This window comes from Chelonia mydas, chromosome 2 (assembly GCF_015237465.2).
Source record: "Chelonia mydas isolate rCheMyd1 chromosome 2, rCheMyd1.pri.v2, whole genome shotgun sequence".
In the NCBI taxonomy this organism is placed as follows: domain Eukaryota; kingdom Metazoa; phylum Chordata; order Testudines; family Cheloniidae; genus Chelonia; species Chelonia mydas.
This window is the reverse complement of record NC_057850.1, coordinates 104,568,088-104,586,013: the sequence shown is the minus strand read 5'-3', so window position 1 is coordinate 104,586,013 and position 17,926 is coordinate 104,568,088. Positions and strand designations below refer to the sequence as shown.

The 17,926-nt window shown below is 40.6% G+C and overlaps 1 long non-coding RNA gene across 10 annotated transcripts in view; it reads left to right on the top strand.

Annotated features, from left to right (window-relative positions):
* LOC114019526 overlaps positions 1-17,926 on the top strand; it is a 784,643-nt gene that overhangs the window by 333,074 nt on the left and 433,643 nt on the right. For 8 of the 10 annotated variants that reach the window (XR_006288641.1, XR_005224384.2, XR_006288644.1 and 5 more), the window contains one exon: positions 916-5,341. The exons of the other annotated variants lie outside the window; for them this stretch is intronic. This is a non-coding gene — a long non-coding RNA (uncharacterized LOC114019526). Of the gene's footprint in view, positions 1-915; positions 5,342-17,926 lie in introns of those variants that run through there. 10 annotated transcript variants of the gene reach the window in all.

The window sequence follows — 17,926 nt, the reverse complement described above, 5'->3', positions numbered from 1 at the left end:
TCCGCTTCGATCCAAAAGGGGTCATCACGGCAATATGAGAAAAAAATAATGCCACTGTTTACAAACACAATATGCCCCACTGCAAACAAAGAGCCTTGTCAGGTTCAATAAAGCAGGAGACACCTTTTCCTTGTTTTTCCTGACTATTTGTGGGACAGGTTGTTTAGTAAAATCACCGATTATGACAATGACGAATGCAGTCTATGTTTCCATGCTGCACTGGGAGAGGCTTCCCCACCGTAGTAAATCTAGCCTGTGGTGCTAACTGGGGAAAGGAGCCGTCTTGGCAAACATCTTATTAGTCTAAAATAAATTATTCAGAATGCAGGTTCGGATACAGATTGCAGGGAATATAATGGAATTGGTTTTCTGAGCCTGTTCAGGCTGTAAAGCCATGGAGTATGCTTTTCAGGAATTCACTTAAGTGGAATCAGCTTTGTGCAATGCAGCCTAGAAGTAATATTGCTGCCATCCAGCTAGTGTCTGTGGAACAGCATCCTCTCAGCTCTTGGAGTATCAGTAGTTTATATAGCGAAAGATATTTAATTTTTTTGGTGATTATTAAACAAGGAAATTCTAGCCGCTCGAGGGGGGCATGCCTTGTTCCGCGTATTTTTGTTGTTGTTGTTCACTGAAATAGTTGACCACATCAGCATCCAATTCGGGTGTATCATGTGGTTTCTCATGTGATGCTGGACTCCCTGCGCTTTGGAGAGTGAGCCTTTGTGACTCGGCACTCCTGGACAGTAACATTCAGCAACACAAGAGACTTTGGGGGGGTGGAAAAGAGCCCCCGCAAAAGCCCAGAAATAAAGTTGAATCCATTTATTGTTATATTTATAATTGTTTTATTAATTCTTAACTCTTTGGCTTTTATTTTTCATTTTGGGTCTTCCCGCTCCTCCGTTCCTGCAGGCTTCGAGCTGCGCTGTTTGGAAGAAGCAACGTCGTCTTCTCTCACAGCTACGACGCGGCACCGCTCTCAGCATATCCTGCTTTTTCCCCCCATTTACCTGGGCGGCTTCTGCTGTTTCTGTTGCTGCTGCCGGGGCTGCTGCGGTTTGGCTGCCTGTGCTTCACCCTGGCATGTCTGAGTCAGGAATCACTCATCTGCACACTGCTAAGGAAGAGCAGCGATGGAACGCTGGCCACATTTTTTTTCTGTTGGTGCTGGAAGAGAAGGGTTGTGATGTGGGATGGGGTGTTTTGGGGTTTTTTTTGGAAGGGTGGGGACCTTAATCCAAAGTGAGGTGGGAGAAAGTTTAAAGAAATATGACGCAAAATAATCCAGCACACGACAAGGGCATCAGCAGCACGAATCCAGCCTCTGCTGCTCGAAAGGATTAACATGGGAAAAGCCACAGTGATGCAGTAGTGTTTCACCTCAGCACTGTGCTGGAGATGGATAAATAAGGTATCTGATATGTCCGCCTGTAAAGGCAAAGCTGTGGGAGGAAGAGAGCGAGAGAGCAAATGAAAAGGAAGAAGAAACACTGTATTCTGTTTGTCTGATTCTGTGCGTTCTTATTCTAGAGAGGGTTGCATAATTTACCAAACAATGTATGGACGGAGGGACTGTAAATTGTAGTCTGAACACTCCCGACGCTGTCAGGGAGGGAACTGATGGGCTAGGTGACTGCGCTGACATCCCCAGGGAAAACGGCCATCATGCAGTATATATTTATATATGTGTGTGTTTCTCTTGTGTGTCCATGTGTAGACATGAAAAAAAGCATTTCTGACCAATTTACACAGGAAGTTTGTGAGTTTGCTAGATCAGATGTGATTGCAGCTTATGTTTTCAGCTACAGCTCTACACCCATTTCCTGAATCAGAAGGTGCTTTGTGAAAACAGACGTATGCAGAATTCTTTTAAGAAATGTGAAAGCAGCTTCTTTTGATTTAACACCTTGAAGCACTGAATCTTCTGTACTGTGCTGAGAGGAACTGTGTGGGTTTTGTTTTCTTCATCTTAAAATCTTTATAAACACAGCTGTATTTAGTATGGTGAAAAATTCTATACTGTAAATAGAAATGTGATCAATCTAATCAAAATAAATGTATCCCAGATGACTGCTAGACCAGCTGGCTACCACAGTCTTCAGATGGCTAAATGCTCAACTGAGATGGATTCAGCATTATATTTACTACTTTTTTTAAATTTCAAAATCAGCCTATAATTAAAAAAAGATTCTTGGTCCGGTTAAAAGAGGCAATGCTCACAACTGGCAGTGCATCATTCTGAAATGGACACTGATATTTTTCATTTTTGGACATGCCTTTGGAAGACTGTGTTTTTAGAACAGATGGACTTATCATAATACAGAAATAGTTAGTATGGTGAAAACTAGTAGACAGCTCAGGTTGGCCATATCCATGTAATGTGCAAAATGAAGTTAAGGGAAGTAAATGCTGCACTCAACTAGTGGGGACTTGGTATGATTTTTAGCCACCACCTACTGTGAGAGTTTGGGTTTTTTTTAAACACAAATCCAAAACCCATAAAGTCATCTTAAAATTTGTATGAGGGAATTTCCCAATAGTCATGGTGAGCTATCCTGCAAGACGCCTGTCTGGGCCTTCCACTATTTGTTACCAGGTCTACAAAGGCAGCCCTGTGTGTTGGATTATATTTAGCCAGCTGTTGGATAACATTCCTGTGTTGTGGGCGGAGGAGTCTTATTACTTCCAAACTATAGTTATCTGTTTAAAGGAAAAATAGTTTTGGAAAATACATTGAGCTCAGCTGAGGAGTTGCACCTCTCATGTACCTTTCTCAAATGCTGTGTTTCCAACCCAGCCACTTTAAAACAAAACAGGGAGGAGGAAGAGAGACTTTAACTCATAGCTTCAAAGCTGCAGAGACAAGCAAAATGTCAGCAGCTTGTAATTAGCTGCTCAGGGTTACGTCAGTGACTGTATCTCTCCAAGAATAACTGTGATGTGTGCCACAAAGTAAGGAAGATAGTCATAACCTAGTTATCAAGCCTGGTTCAAACAAGAGCAAATGGATTAATGAATCTGCTGTGTTCATAAATCAAATATGGATGGATTACATATATAAGACTTACTGAATTCTGCATAATTGAAGGCTAAATTAGGAACTTGTCAGAGGGCATGTGTTCACTAAGTAAAAGCGTGAATCCTTTAAAAAATGCAGATGAACTATCCCTGAAAATGTCTTTAAGGACTCCATCTAGTACAAGCAGCTGTGTGACACTGAAGCATGCTACAAAGGAAAAAAACAAGAGATGCATGGAGGTGCTTAAAAGAAAGGGAGTAAAAAAACATAAAGAAAGCATGCTGAAATTCTGTTTTGGCATTACATGTTTGATATTAAAATACCACCCCAGAGAAGACTTATTGTGGTCTGATGTGGTTTACATTGACTCCTCTGTTTAAGAGTGCAAAAAAAGAAAAAAGATTTTGTGAGGCTCAGTACAACATCTTGGAGCCAAGCAGAAAACCATCAATACTGCAGAGTACCAGGAATGCTTGTTTTTAAAGGGACAAGATCAAGCCATGCTAGGATCTTTCTGTACTCTGCAGTTATTTTAGGTCTATGCTGGCCATTCAGCAACATTTAAACAGCGAGATTGTGGGGGGTACTTAATCTGCTCTGATTGGCCTTTTTCCACATTGTTGCTGTAAAATGTTTACATGGCTTTTATCCATACACCTTACAACATTCAGTTTGCATTTCTGTTTGTGTTCATGCTGCACAATTGCTACAAGCCTGGTTTGTTTCCATATTCCCAGCTGAAGTCAGTTTCAGTTCAGCTATGTTTATTTAGCTCCTTAATACACCAAGATAGATAGTTTGTATTATGCAAACACAGATTTTTTTTTTTACTGTGAACACAAATTTGTAGGAGGAGATGACTGTATATTAAACCAATAGCTCTTTGAAATGCATGTAATATAATTTAAATATACTTAATTTAATTAATAGAAGGTTACAAAAGCTAGCATTGTCTGAGCCTGTTTAATTTACATCTTAGACTTAGTCAATGAGCATAACCTGCCTGATCAGAATAGTGTATTCTGTGCGCCCAACAGGGTGGAAGACATTATTTTGTTTGTGTTAGTTCAAACAGCTGGTCATTAATGCAGGACCCATCTCCAGAGTGAAGTGCTAGTGGACATGAATGGCTCCCTGATTAATGCTGCCCCTCGAAGGGTCCTTCATCCAGCAGCGATGCTTGCAGCAGAATAATGCAGCATGATTTGATTGCGCTCTAGCAGGGTAGTATGTCATTGTGTCACCAGGCAATTGAGGTTATTATGGAGCAGGGCAGACAGACGGGACAGTGGGGTTACTAGACCGTGGCATTTTTAGAAATACAGGCCTGACCTACTTAGAGTTATTCTTGCTGGCTGGCAGCTTCATGGTGCATGGAGTGTCCTGATAGGCCGAGGCTGTTGCTAGGGGGAATTAGCATGAATTTTTCCACATACAGACTTGGTGATTGAATGATAAAAGCTGACTGGAATTAAAGAGATTCGGTTCAGTATTATGCAGATTTATCTCCCTCATTTTTCTCTCTCAAATGCAGAAAAAGGAGCAAAGACAGTTTGTTGCCATTTATTCTTTGACCTATTTTTTGCAGAGGAAGGCAAAAGAGTTATGAAATGTTGATAATCATTTACTGTTTTAATCTTTAAAATGATGCTGCAACGGGTAAGATATTTAAGTTCATAGACTGCTTGGAACAGGTAACAGATTAGGGCTTTTATTCTCTCTCTCTCTCCTGTGCACTGCACTGTTTTGAGGCATGCATCTTTCATGTACTGTATATTTGAACTCTGTCCCCTTTAGAAGAGAACAAAATACGTATATAAATTTTGTTCTATCCAAACAACTGGCTTGTTTAAAAGAAGCTATGTAGGATTCCCAGTTTGGAAAGGGAAATATATACCAGCTTTTATTGCATAACATTATTCTTGACTCTTTTTAGCTATCCTTGCTTCACAAAATTAATCTGTTTATGTTCCTGGGTGAAATTCTTCTTCTCCCCAGTCTCTGTCTCCCATATGCACAGACAAACCCAAGATTTTCTACAGAGGACAGTGTTGTGTGTAGTGTTTATCTGGAAAACTATTTGCATACTGAAGACATATCTGTGCTGCATGTACAGTAGATAGTTATAGCTGGCCTGTGATCAGTTTGATAAGATAACCTCTTCTGGATTTCCAAATAGCTTTCTGTGTTCAGTTTGGAACTGGACTTCCTCAGTAGCTCTTTTTTTATACCCATCCCCTTAAATCAATGCAGTTTTGTTTGTTTTTTAACAGAATTCTAACCTCCCTTCAGGAGGCAAATAAAAACAGTCAATCAAGACTTCCTTCATGTAATTGTGAATATTTTCTTTGTTATCATTAAGTATAGAAGATCTGTGTTTATATCACAATTCTCCTCTGTTATCCTTCTCTATTCACAGAAGTTAAAATTTTGTGCTTGCAATTTTAAATTAATTTTCATGAACACATGTTATGATGTCACAAGCAAAGAATTATAACTTCTTGAAATAGAGGGAAGAGGTGGAATGTGGGAAAGAGACAAAAATATTTATTGGTAAAATAAGAGTGTGACTGTATGATGAAAGGCAAGTTGATTTGTGTTTGAAACTTTTCATTTAGAATTTCTTTTAAATGCTTTTTCGAGTGATGTAAACCGTGTTCACAATTGTCCAGACACCCAGAATTCCCAGTGAATACAAAGTTTTCTGGCCCCTCTACCTCACCCCCCACAGATTCTTGGACAGGTATGAAGATGAAGCAATTGAAAACGGAGACTTATATTCTTATGTCTTAGTGGCCCCCCACCCCTCCCAAAAAAGCCCTTAAGTCTTCTAATCACTACTCACATACAGATTTAAATTTCTGTCATCTCTTCTCCACCTTTGACTCTGTCCTTAAACACAGACCACCTCCTTACCTCTTCCTCAGTCCAAGGCATTGGCAGTGGTTTTTAAGGAAAACTGACACTATCTGATGCAACTGGCTGACTCCTCAAAGATAAACGCAGCATTGGATGCTTGAGGTATCCTTCCCACTCTCTGGCTCTCAACCTCATCCCTACTTTTCTTCTGATCTGGTGTCCCCTTAGCTCCGTCTTTGGCTGCCACTTCTTCTGCATGAAATCCCTCGGTGGTCTTAACTGATCTCATGGCTTCAACTACCCTCTCTATACTGACAACTCACAAATCTACCTCTACACCCTGATCTCTTCCTGGTTCAGACTTGCATCTGCAAATATCTCTCTGATGTCTCTAACTGTATCAGCTCAAATGACATGCCTCACAGAGCTCCCACATCTTCAGGGAGTATATGCCCACTCCTATACCTTGTAAGGGGATACATTCTTGTAAGAGGGTGCATCTATTGCTACCTCTTTGGTTTACCTGCTCTGCTGATGATGCAGAAGAGTGTTGGGCCGTGGCCATGCTTGACCCCTTCCTGTCCCTTTGGGTATGCATTTGTCAGCCTTTCCAGCTCGGGTTCACAGAATTGTGCTCATGGGGTGCACACTAGCATGCTAAAAATAGCTGTGTAGCTGTTGCTTTGACATTGTGACTTGGGCTGGAGCTCGGGCTCTCAGCCTTCCCCTCCGCTTGAGAGCTGCAATGTCTGTCCAGCTATTTTAAGCACCCTGGTCTGAGTTGTGGATCCAGGCTAGGAGGCTTGCTCTCCGATGCAGTGTAGACACACCCTTTTAGGGTGGCTTGTGCTCGAGGCTAGCAGGTGGGTAGCCTCTGTGCTAAGGAAAGGAAGGAACTGGGATTGTGGCTAGCTTCTGGTGGAGGAGAAGCCTGGTTTTGCCCTCCTCACAGCGTGCCTCTTCGCAAACCCACCCACAACCTAGTCGTTAATTATGATTTGGAATCTCTTTCAAAGGGCTCTTAACAGCCCCTAGAAATGAGCTGTCTAGTCCACAGAAACATCAGCCAATAAAGATGAATGTGCAGTAAGGTGTGTGTGTATAAGAGAGGGAAATATGACTTGCAACCTTTCTTCTAGGAAGAGTGAACTTTAGGTGTCCTGAAATTCTAGCACAGCACTGGATGCAAAAGATAGGAGGAAGGATTCTAAAGGAAAGGAATAAATAATATGGAAGCTTTCCCAAACAAGCATTGTACAAACAAGTCTACATATTCCTGGATGATTGGAATTTCAGTGCAGAACATGTCTCATCCCAAGAGAAAGAATGTTTTCTTATCACAAACTACAAAGGTAGTTGGTTTAATAAACCATTGAATGGCTTATTAGATGCACAGAAAAATGCAATGCCCCATAAATTATATTTGACAATAGGTTACTTTTCTAAAATTCTTTTTAAAGTGACTCCAAAAAAAGAAATATCCAATCTGGTTTCCTTTGGTATACCTTAAGTTCAAAGGCATAATGAACTGACAACCTGTACTTGGTGGAAGAGGGACAAAGGAAGATTCGTGTAATAAACCTGTTTACCCACATTCTTGTCTTGATGTTGGTGGAAACTATAAGTGGCAGAAACATAGGTTTAATTAACCCCAAAGAGCAAGAAAAATGCTTTTACTAAACCTCCCAAAAAAGCAACATATCCTGGAAGACTTTGAAAGAAACCTCTACATTAAAAATATTGTAAATTCTCTGCATTCCTTTAAAAACGTGTTTATGGCAATCTTTCCTGACTTCCTTCCAATGACCTCCTTTGAGACTCCTGTTGCTGCAGCAGCGTCTGCTTGTTAGTTAAATGTCGCTTGTCTGCAGTGACAATTCTAGTATACTGCCTGCCATCCTCAGATTTGCTCAAGAGTGTGCCCTAAACCCTAGCATTGCTGCAACTAAAGATGATTCACCTTTAACAAAAGTGGCCTATGATTTTGGTCCTATCTCCACTTGACACTGTGAAGTCCTAAAAGTGTCCATGTTGTTTGGTATACTGTTAACAGTGAAGTCTTGGGTGGCTATGGATTTGTCAGACATTTTGTACTGTAACCACACAACCTTCCAGTTTCCCGAAAATGGCCATATGATATAGCATAAAAATATGGCAATACCGGTCTGCACTTTCTTGCCATCAAGAGAGTAGAGCTGTGAGGAGTGAACCACCCTCTTTAGCCTTCACCATCCTGCCAGGATACCAAGATCGATACTCCCTCTGCAGATGTGTTTAGGTTCTGAGTTCAAACCAGAAGTGCAAGGAATTATATTATAATTCAAGAGTAGCAACTGGCATATTTCTTTTATTGCACTACAAGGTGTATTGAGTAGTTTACAAATTCAAAAATATGCCCTCTAGAAAAATTTGGATATAGGCAAAATTTCCCTTCTGACGGGAATACTGTAATACTCAAAGAATCTACCAAACGAGTGGGGCACGAAAATCTATTCCTGCTTCCACATTATTGATACATGCTTATATGTAGGTGTATGTGTATATACATACAAAATAATACCACACATAGCATGCATGTGCAGTATGTGACGTATAATGACAGTCTATGTCAGGAGAAGGTTGCAATTCATGGCTCCAGAAAATACTTTTATTTTAAATTAAAATATGTCTTCACATAAAATTTGAATAATTCTCGTGAGTGGCAAAGTCACAACTGAAATCCTGTCATCCAGGTCTCATGACAATACAAATATACTAGTGTTTTACACTAGAGATAAAGAAGAGTGTGTGTAAAGACATAGGCAGATAGACCTTCATAGCAACTCACACGGTCACACATTCTGTTTTCAAGAATTAGAGGCATAATGTAGAGTATTAATACTACAGAATATGCTCTTTAAGTTAAAAAGACAGGTTTTAATTATTATTTTTCATGCCCCCTTCCATTAAGCCTCATCCATTCCAAAATGTATCTAGATGGGGTCCTTGGCAGAAATCCTAGCCGTATTGAAATCAATGGAAGTTTTGCCATGAATTTGAGTGGAGTCAGGATTTTCATCCCTTTTGTTTTCCTCTACCTTTGAGTTCACCCTTTTCTGTATCCTCACTCCAATAATGTGTTGGCCCTACATACGCCTCTGTGATGAGAGTCCTGCTCTTAGGACGGAAGAATCCCATGCACCGCTACAGGCTGGGGACCGACTGGCTAAGCAGCAGTTCTGCAGAAAAGGACCTGGGGATTACAGTGGATGAGACACCGGATATGAGTCAACAGTGTGCCCTTGTTGCCAAGAAGGCCAACGGCATACTGAGCTCTACTAGTAAGAGTATTGCCAGCAGATCGAGGGAATTGAAACGCTATTTCACTAGGCGGGTGGTGAAGCACTGGAATGTGTTACCTAGGGAGGTGGTGGAATCTCCATCCTTAGAGCTTTTTAAGGCCCGGCTTGACAAAGCCTTGGCTGGGATGATTTGGTTGGTGTTGGTCCTACTTTGAGCAAGGGATTGGACTAGATGACTTCCTGAGGTCTCTTCCAACCCCAATCTTCTATGAACTGGGGGCTATATTAGTAAAAATTATGAATTCTGGTTGCTGTTGTGAAGTTGTATTATGAAATATTACTGTGTCATGAGTGCCTACATGTATGTGGATCAATCGCTGCTGACTGGTTCTGTAGCAGATGCAATGGGGGATGCAACGACACAATTCAGGTCCAAACACAAAGGGTTTAGGAATCAATGACAGAATTGAGATGCAAACAGTGGGTGAGCTGCATCCTTAGAAAACCAGTTTAGCTCTCTCCTCTGAAGAGAGGCAGAAAGAAGGAGCAATGAGAAGTTACCCAAAAGAAAGAACACAGGAATAATTAGCAAGCCACACAGAAGCAAAGGGAGCCAGACAGGAAGAGAAAGCAATGAACAGGAAAGAGCAAGGTCACCAGGATGTAGCAGCCTCATGGAGTGGGGGCCCTGCCCACTTTCTTAAGCCCAGGTGATCCCAAGGGATTCTGACCCCATCCAAGAATTCCCTGGAGTGGAGAGGAAATGGAGGAAGGGACATATGTGTAGTTTGTCTTGTATGATCTGTACTCTCCTGTGCTTTGCATGAGTACGTATAAAAGAGCCTAAAGGTTAGACTAGGTGCGAAGTGTGTGACTGTGTGTTAACTGCTTCATAATTGCTGCATGCATCTGAGAGAGTTAAACTGTAACTAGAAGCATCACACCTTTTTGCTGGAATTCTGGGGGAGAGGTGTGTTTAAGTGCAAGAGAGTTTGAGGGGTCACTGGTGTGCTCAGAAGGGCTAGGCAGCTGGACAGTGGGTGCCATGAGAGTGTGCCTGGAGACCCCAGGATCCAGGCAGTGGCTGGGCTCCGTTTGGCTCCAGGGGCTAAAATATACCAGAGATCGAAAACATAGTGTCTTGGATTCCCCGCACAGTGGTCCTGGTGAGTGGCCAGGAGGGGGCATTTGCCAGGATCTGTGACAGTCTCCATCAGTATTGCTCTGAAAATTAAATTAATTTTCACTAAATTAATGAACTGTGTACCAGAGTGTGCTCATGACTGTAGGAAAGAATGGGGGGAAATTTTACTTCAGTACTGAATGCGTAAGGAATGTGGTGATGCTCTCCACTTTGTTTTTCCATACCAAAGGGCAGCCATATACTTTCAACCTAAAATGTCTTTTATTTTAAATAAACTAAAACAGCAACAAGAAAGAACACAAGTAAAGTCTCCATGGAAGTACACTGTCTCCTCTGAAATAGACTGTAGAACTTTTGAGAATAAGATTGCTGCTGTCACACACAGCAGTTCTCCTAGATATAAAGAAGCCATACACAATAAGAAAACATTAGGCATTGTAGTGGGTTTCTATATTTCCTCCCTGTTTTGGTATCTCTGACTGTCTACAACAAAGTTGTTCATGCAAGTTTTAGGTCATGGTGCAGTACAACTTTCTCTGTCGGTTTGCCACATATTTTTCTTTGAATTTTGACTCCTAGGGCTTGTTTTTCTCCAGAAATAATAATTACAGCCCATTCTAAGGTCATGGTGTTTCAAATACTTCAAAGTATAGGTATTTGAAATAACTGTGCTTTTTAGAGGAGGAGGGTGGTGGTGGTATTTCATCAGGGCTCAGAGGCTCAGTCACGATGTGGGGGGAGGTGTGCGGGGCGCATTGTGATGGGAGCTTGTTTTCTGGGAAATTTTTTAAACAAATGTTTAGTGAATCTTAATCAGATTCTTTTATAATGCAGATATTGTTTTTACCTTTTATAATGCAGATGTTGCTGTATCTCCGAGCTGTATTCATGTTTACATATGTAACACATACCCCTTTATTGCTCAGTGGAATATGTTCAAAACAGCAACAATATATATGCAATAATACTACAATTTCCATCTTATTCTTTTCATTCTCTTTTAAATCTCAAACATAGTTATTTACACATGGGGCCTCCACTTCTTTTATATGACTTGTTTACATATATAGATTAGCCATTGCAATAAGGACTGTTTCAATTTGTTTTAACATTTGACAAGATTATGTCCCCTTCCTTGTAGTGCTGTTTGATATCTGCTGCTGAATTCCATTAAGAGTTCTGTGGATCATTCCTCTCCTTAGAGAAGTAGAAACGGCATCATTATGCCCTCCACTTACTTTCACAGTCAGTTGGTATAATTTCCATCAAGCATTTTTATTAGTAAAACATGGAGTAACACACTTGTCTTTACAGATTTCGTAGCCTTTGCATTAGACTCTCTATTCCCACTATGTTCAGTGGCATAATATATATATTTTAATATAGAATTCAGATAGTTTGATTCTTATCTTTGTAGTTGCAGTTCTCCATTGGATGACAGATTAGCCTAAAATGAAAAAGGAATTGAAGACATGTAAATTAAGCATTACCTTCCAAACTATTTTTCTTCTCTTGTTTTATGACAGAAATCTGATCTCCTATAGGCCAGTTTATGGCAGACCAAGGAGACCAAGCAGCCAGATGACATGTGGTTTCATAGAACAGATATTCTTCCTGCAGTATAATAAGAAGTAGTGCAGGGAGGTAGTCAGATATGGAGCCAACTCACTGTTTGTATTTTCTTCATGAAAAGCTAAAATTAATAATTTGCAATTAACACTGCAGTAATAGTGCAGTGTTATATAGTGTAAGTTATATTTGTACTTACTGAACTGAGACTGCTGAACTGGAATTAATTTGCAAACTGGATACAATTAACTGAGGCTTGAATAGAGACTGGGAGTGGATGGGTCATTACACAAAGTAAAACGATTTCCCCATGTTTATTCCCCCACTCCCCCCCCCCCCCCCCCCCGCTGTTCCTCAGACGTTCTTGTCAACTGCTGGAAATGGCCCACTTTGATTATCACCACAAAACATTTCCCCCACCCCCACCCCCCGGCTCTCCTGCTGGTAATAGCTCACCTTAAGTGATCACTCTGGTTACAGTGTGTATGGTAACACCCATTGTTTCATGTTCTCTATGTATATAAATCTCCCCACTGTATTTTCCACTGAATGCATCCGATGAAGTGAGCTGTAGCTCACGAAAGCTTATGCTCAAATAAATTTGTTAGTTTCTAAGGTGCCACAAGTACTCCTTTTCTTTTTGCGAATACAGACTAGCACGGCTGCTACTCTGAAACCTGAGCTATTCTAGTAATTTGTCTAGACTCCAGTTTTCACTACAGATTTAGAGAACTCTTAAAAAGAACTGTCCAAAATTTCAAGTGCTGTCAATTCGTAAGTCGTAACAATTGACAGGCCATCCAATCCTGCATTCTTTGCTCAACGAAACTCGCATTGACTTCAGTGGACATAGGTGCTGAAACTGCCGCACCCCCTGGCTTGAAGTGGTTTCCATTATATACAGGGTTTACAGTTTGGTTCAATGGCTGTCTCTCACCCCCACTACAAAAATTGTTCCAGCACCTCTGCCTGGTGGGAGTTTTGGGTACGGAAGGAATCCAGAATCAGGCTCTGGATTTGGAGCAACAGTGTCTGTTATCTCATATTTCTTGATGGTCTTTTATACCAGAGAGACAGGAATTGTAAAACAGCCTGGAGAAATTGAAGGCAGGAAAGCTGCAATAAAATTTTCACCATACTCCAGTGCTACATAATGATAGAGACCAATAAACTTGGTCATACTGTAGCACTGAAACAGTACCTTGCTTGCAAGCCTGCAAATCACATTAGATAGAAGAAAAAAAATCAAGAACACCAGCCGTCTTTTTTAAGAAAAAGAAAAATCTCTCATAGAAACAGAGTTTTATGGATTTTATTTTGCCCTTGATGATTCAGCTGGAGCCCAAAGCGCTCATGTATTTTTATGATGGATGCAATGAGAACTCAGTATGTATTTTTCTGTCTTTTATTTGAATGTTTTTAAATTGAGTACGTTTAGTGAAGACCCTGAATTTTACAGTAGAACTGAAGTTACTCATCTTTGTAGGCTGGAAAGAGGAGATCAGAGTGCTGATCATATGGTATTTTCTTGAAAACATTTATGACATAATGCTGGCATATCTCCACACTGTTTTGTGTTTTCTTTAAAGATGCTGGCAAATCCCAGAAGCTTATGGGGAGAAGAAACATCTTTAGACACTTCTGTAAGGAGGACTGATTTATTGCTGAAAAAAGTCATTGCAATCTATGACTGATGAATTTGTTTTGTTTTCAATGATTGTTTAGGGTAGATAAAAAAAGATTGATCATGCTGCAAATGGAAGACTACTGCAATATTTATTACTGTAGAGAAGGGAAATATTTCTCTTAGCAAAATAACTTTTTCAAATTTTAATTCTGTTTTTGTTTGTAAGGGAATGTCCACAAGCTTAACTTAGGGTAGATTTACTTTATTGGACTGCATTATATTGTTGCCCCTTTGACCTGAGCAGTTGGCCAAAATTCAGGAACTTGTAAGGTTGTTTCCATTTGGATGAAAAGTTGGTGATACAAGTCCAGGTATATTTTTGCTGTGATTTTGTTTATTCACCAAAAAGGTATGCAAAGTTCTGTTTCCCTGAACACAGTAGAAACAAACAGCAGGCAGTTTCCTTATTTAGAAATCCCCAAGTCTGTCCCTTCAGTGAGCTCAGTGCCCAAGAAGCTCTCTCTGATTCTTTTCAGGGTCATGCTTACAACTTCCGCTGCTGCCTTTCTTCCTCCAGCATACCTACAGCCTGAAACTAATATCAGAGCACTTGTGTTTGCAACCAGTAAACCCCTATTAATCAGCCAGGCTTTAGGTGTGCCCTGGCCATGCGGTTTGGTCCTTGGGTGGTCATTCTTATTGTCTGCAAAAGTTTTTACTATATAAAAAGGGCTTGATTGCTCCTTCTTTTGAACCTAAAATAGAGTAGTTGGCATACCCATTTGCTTTAATGAAGTCTCTGATTGCCTCTGGATCCAAGACTCATAGACTTTAAGGTGAGAAGGGGCCATCGTGATCATCTAGTCTGAGCTCCTGCACATGGCAGGCCACAGAACCTAACTACCCCACTACTGTAACAGACCCCTAACCTCTGGCTGGCTGAGTTACTAAAATCCTCAAATCATGGTTTACAGACTTCTAGTTACAGAGAATTCACCATTTACACCAGTTTAAACCTGCAAGTGACCCAGGCCCCATGCTGCCGAGGAAGGCGAACCCCCACTTCGCCCTCCCCCGGGGTCTCTGCCAATCTGACCTAGGGGGAAAGTCCTTCCTGACCCCAAATATGGTGAACAGTTACACCCTGAGCATGTGGGCAAGACCCACCAGGCAGATACCTGGAAAAGAATTCTCGGTAGTAACTCAGAGCCCTCCCCATCTAGTGTCCCGTCCCCAGCCATTGGGGATATTTGATACCGGCAGTCACCGATGGGCCACATGCCATCGTAGACAGTCCCATCATACCATCCCCTCCATAAACTTATCAAGCTCAGTCCTGAAGCTAGTTAGGTTTTTTGCCCCCACTGCTCCCCTTGGAAGGCTGTTCCAGAAGTCACTCCTCTGATGATTAGAAACCTTCGCCTGATTTTGAGCCTAAACTTGTTGATGGCCAGTTTATATCCATTTGTTCTTGTGTCCTCATTGGCACTTAACTTAAATAATTCCTCTCCCTCCCTGGTATTTATCCCTCTGATGTATTTATAGAGAGCAATCCTGTGTCCACTCAGCCTTCTTTTGGTTTGCTAAACAAGCCAAGCTCTTTGAGTCTACTCTCATAAGACAGGTTTTACATTCCTCGGATCATCCTAGTAGCCCTTCACTGCACCTGTTCCAGTTTGAATTCATCTTTCTTAAACATAGGAGACCAGAATTGCACACAGTATTCCAGATGAGGTCTCACCAGTGCCTTGTATAACGGTACTAACACTTCCCTGTCTACTGGAAAGACACCCCCATCCCTTCCATGGCAACCTTTAGCACTTTTCAGCATAACAATATATATACATTTTTTGAGCATTGAAATTCATAAGGATGAAAGGAACCACTCTTCATACCTTAATCCCCTGCCAATGGGTAGGAGCATGCAGCATTTTAATATGGACATCAGAGAGTTTTTTCTTCTTTCTCTGGTTCCCAGAACCTCTGCTTTGAAATAGTCTCTAAAGAGATGAAAAAGAGATAGCTGCAGCTTTAAAATCATGAATGTTACACTGATGTAAATGGATCTTCTCTTTTTATTCCAGAGCCCAGTTTGACATAACACATGAAGGTGAAAAAAATATGGACCTCTTCCGTTTTAATTTTTTTCTGCCATTTTATTTTTTATGTTTCGGGGATTAAAATGGGAAGAAAAGCATGGGAAAACCCACACCAAAACAACCCAAAGTGTACTGATGTGTGAAATTTCTCATTTTTGTGATCCAGAAACTCAGGCATTTGGGAGGGTTGATGTAAAAAAAAAAAAAGCACACTAGAAAACACACAACTATAAAGGAAGAAGATCGTGAATCTAGAGTGTATTCATACAAAGTGAAGAAGGCGACAACTTTGAAAGCATTAAACCTGATCCAGAAAAATGTGAAGTGCCCCAGCCACTTAGATGTGAAGCTCTTTAATCCACACAAGTATTAGAAAAATCCAAAATATGTGAAAGTTCAAAAGCTATAAAACCATGAAATGACTTCTCATTCTTTTCTCAAACATTGGAACTTTTTCTAGTTTGCTGAATGGTTTTTTTCCCTTTCATACCGTAAACAGACTGAAGTCACTTAACAATATATCATTGAATATTACAAAGCTGAAAGTAATTTCCATCCAATAAGATCTATTTGGCTGTATGTCCTTGGCTTACAGTAGGGTGCTTTACATGATGTTTAAATAGTGGGTGATGTGCACAATTTCAGTCATTGCTGTTAGGAAGAGGGAGGTGACAAGATTTTTTTTTAAATTATGCTAATTAAATCACATTTTATAGTAGATTTAAGCCATTTTAATCACTATCTCTGTTTTTAGATGGTGCTTTATTCACAGATGCAGGTAAAAAAAAAACAACCAACCAACCAACAAACAAAAGCTACATTTTTGCAGTGTCCCTGCACAATTCTAGAACACTCAAAAGGCCACCTGTAATTGAAAAAGGAAGTAGTTGTAGAGTGATTGATAGGAGTGTATTTACAAATGTAGGAATCTGAGTAGTTACTAAAATTTCCAGCCCTAAAGGCTGCTCTAACTTATATCCATGTGTCAGTGGCCCCTTTGAGGATTTGCAGCAGCACATAGCTCCCTCTACCCACTCTTGTCCTCAGATTTCCCCCTCCTTCCTACGTACTGCCCTGGAACACCACCAGCAGCTGAACTTTCTGTGGTGGGGCCCAGAGCTGGCCCTCCGGACCAAGAAATCTTACGCCTTTCCTGCAGCCCCATTGTGCTGACATAGCTGGTGTAAAATGGCTACAGGGCAATGATGAATTGGTGTCTATCTGTATGTGGGAACATGTTGACCTCTGTGGGCTGGCTGCAGTTAAGAGAGACTAGGTATGTTTTTCTAGTGCTGAAAGCCAACAGAGATCTTCCTCTAGCTCAAGTGCAAGAGGCCTGTGCTTTTGGGGCTGAAGGAGCAGATTTTCACTCTGAGTTCAGCAAGCATGCGTGATTTACTATAGGGAGGGGGTAGCTAAGTTTGTAACTACAGTTTCATTGTAATGCTAATTTTTATACCCTTGCCCCTAGGTAATTGAATGCATCCGATGAAGTGAGCTGTAGCTCACAAAAGCTTATGCTCAAATAAATTGGTTAGTCTCTCAGGTGCCACAAGTCCTCCTGTTCTTTCTGTGGATACAGACTAACACGGCTGCTACTCTGAAACCTGAAACAATATAATGATCCTCAGGCTTTCAAATGTTTAGGGTTAAGTTTCATTGGGAAAGGGATCATGCTTTTGACATTTTGATTACATTAAGTACTTTTAAAGATTAAAATACTTTTAGAATGGCTTTTTTGGAAGTTGTTGCAAAATGTCTTATGTTTTTGTTCTTTGATCTACTCAGTTAAATGATATTACATGACAACATTAGAACCAAAGGTAGATTTCAACATAGGCATATGCAAGAGGCAGTTTAAGGGCAGGAATAGTAAAATGTTTAAGAAAAAGTGATTATTTTAAAAAAAGACAGGATTTCTTGTCAATGAAGCTGATACAGGAGAGAAAAGAGGGTGATAAAAATATTTTCATTATTGATGTCCAAAAGAGTCAAAGCTGCTTTTCCAAAATGACAAGCAGTTGCAAGATGTGATAGAGGGCTTGTCAGTACACTTGCAACGTGAATTAAGTTACACTGAATTAAGGCCACTTTATTTCTGAATGAGTGTGTCAGGGATTTAATGCAGTTTAACTGATCTACTTTTATTTCATACTTTTAGTTAACTTGGATTAGCTTTCCTGGCTGTCCCTATGTAGACAAGCCCAGAGACTTCTCCCCCGTTTCCCACCAAAATGCCTCCTTCACTTGTGGGAATGCACACAGGTCCATTTTCCAGAGGACCAGAGTTTAATTGACTTGCCAAAACTTAGGTAGGAAGTTTGT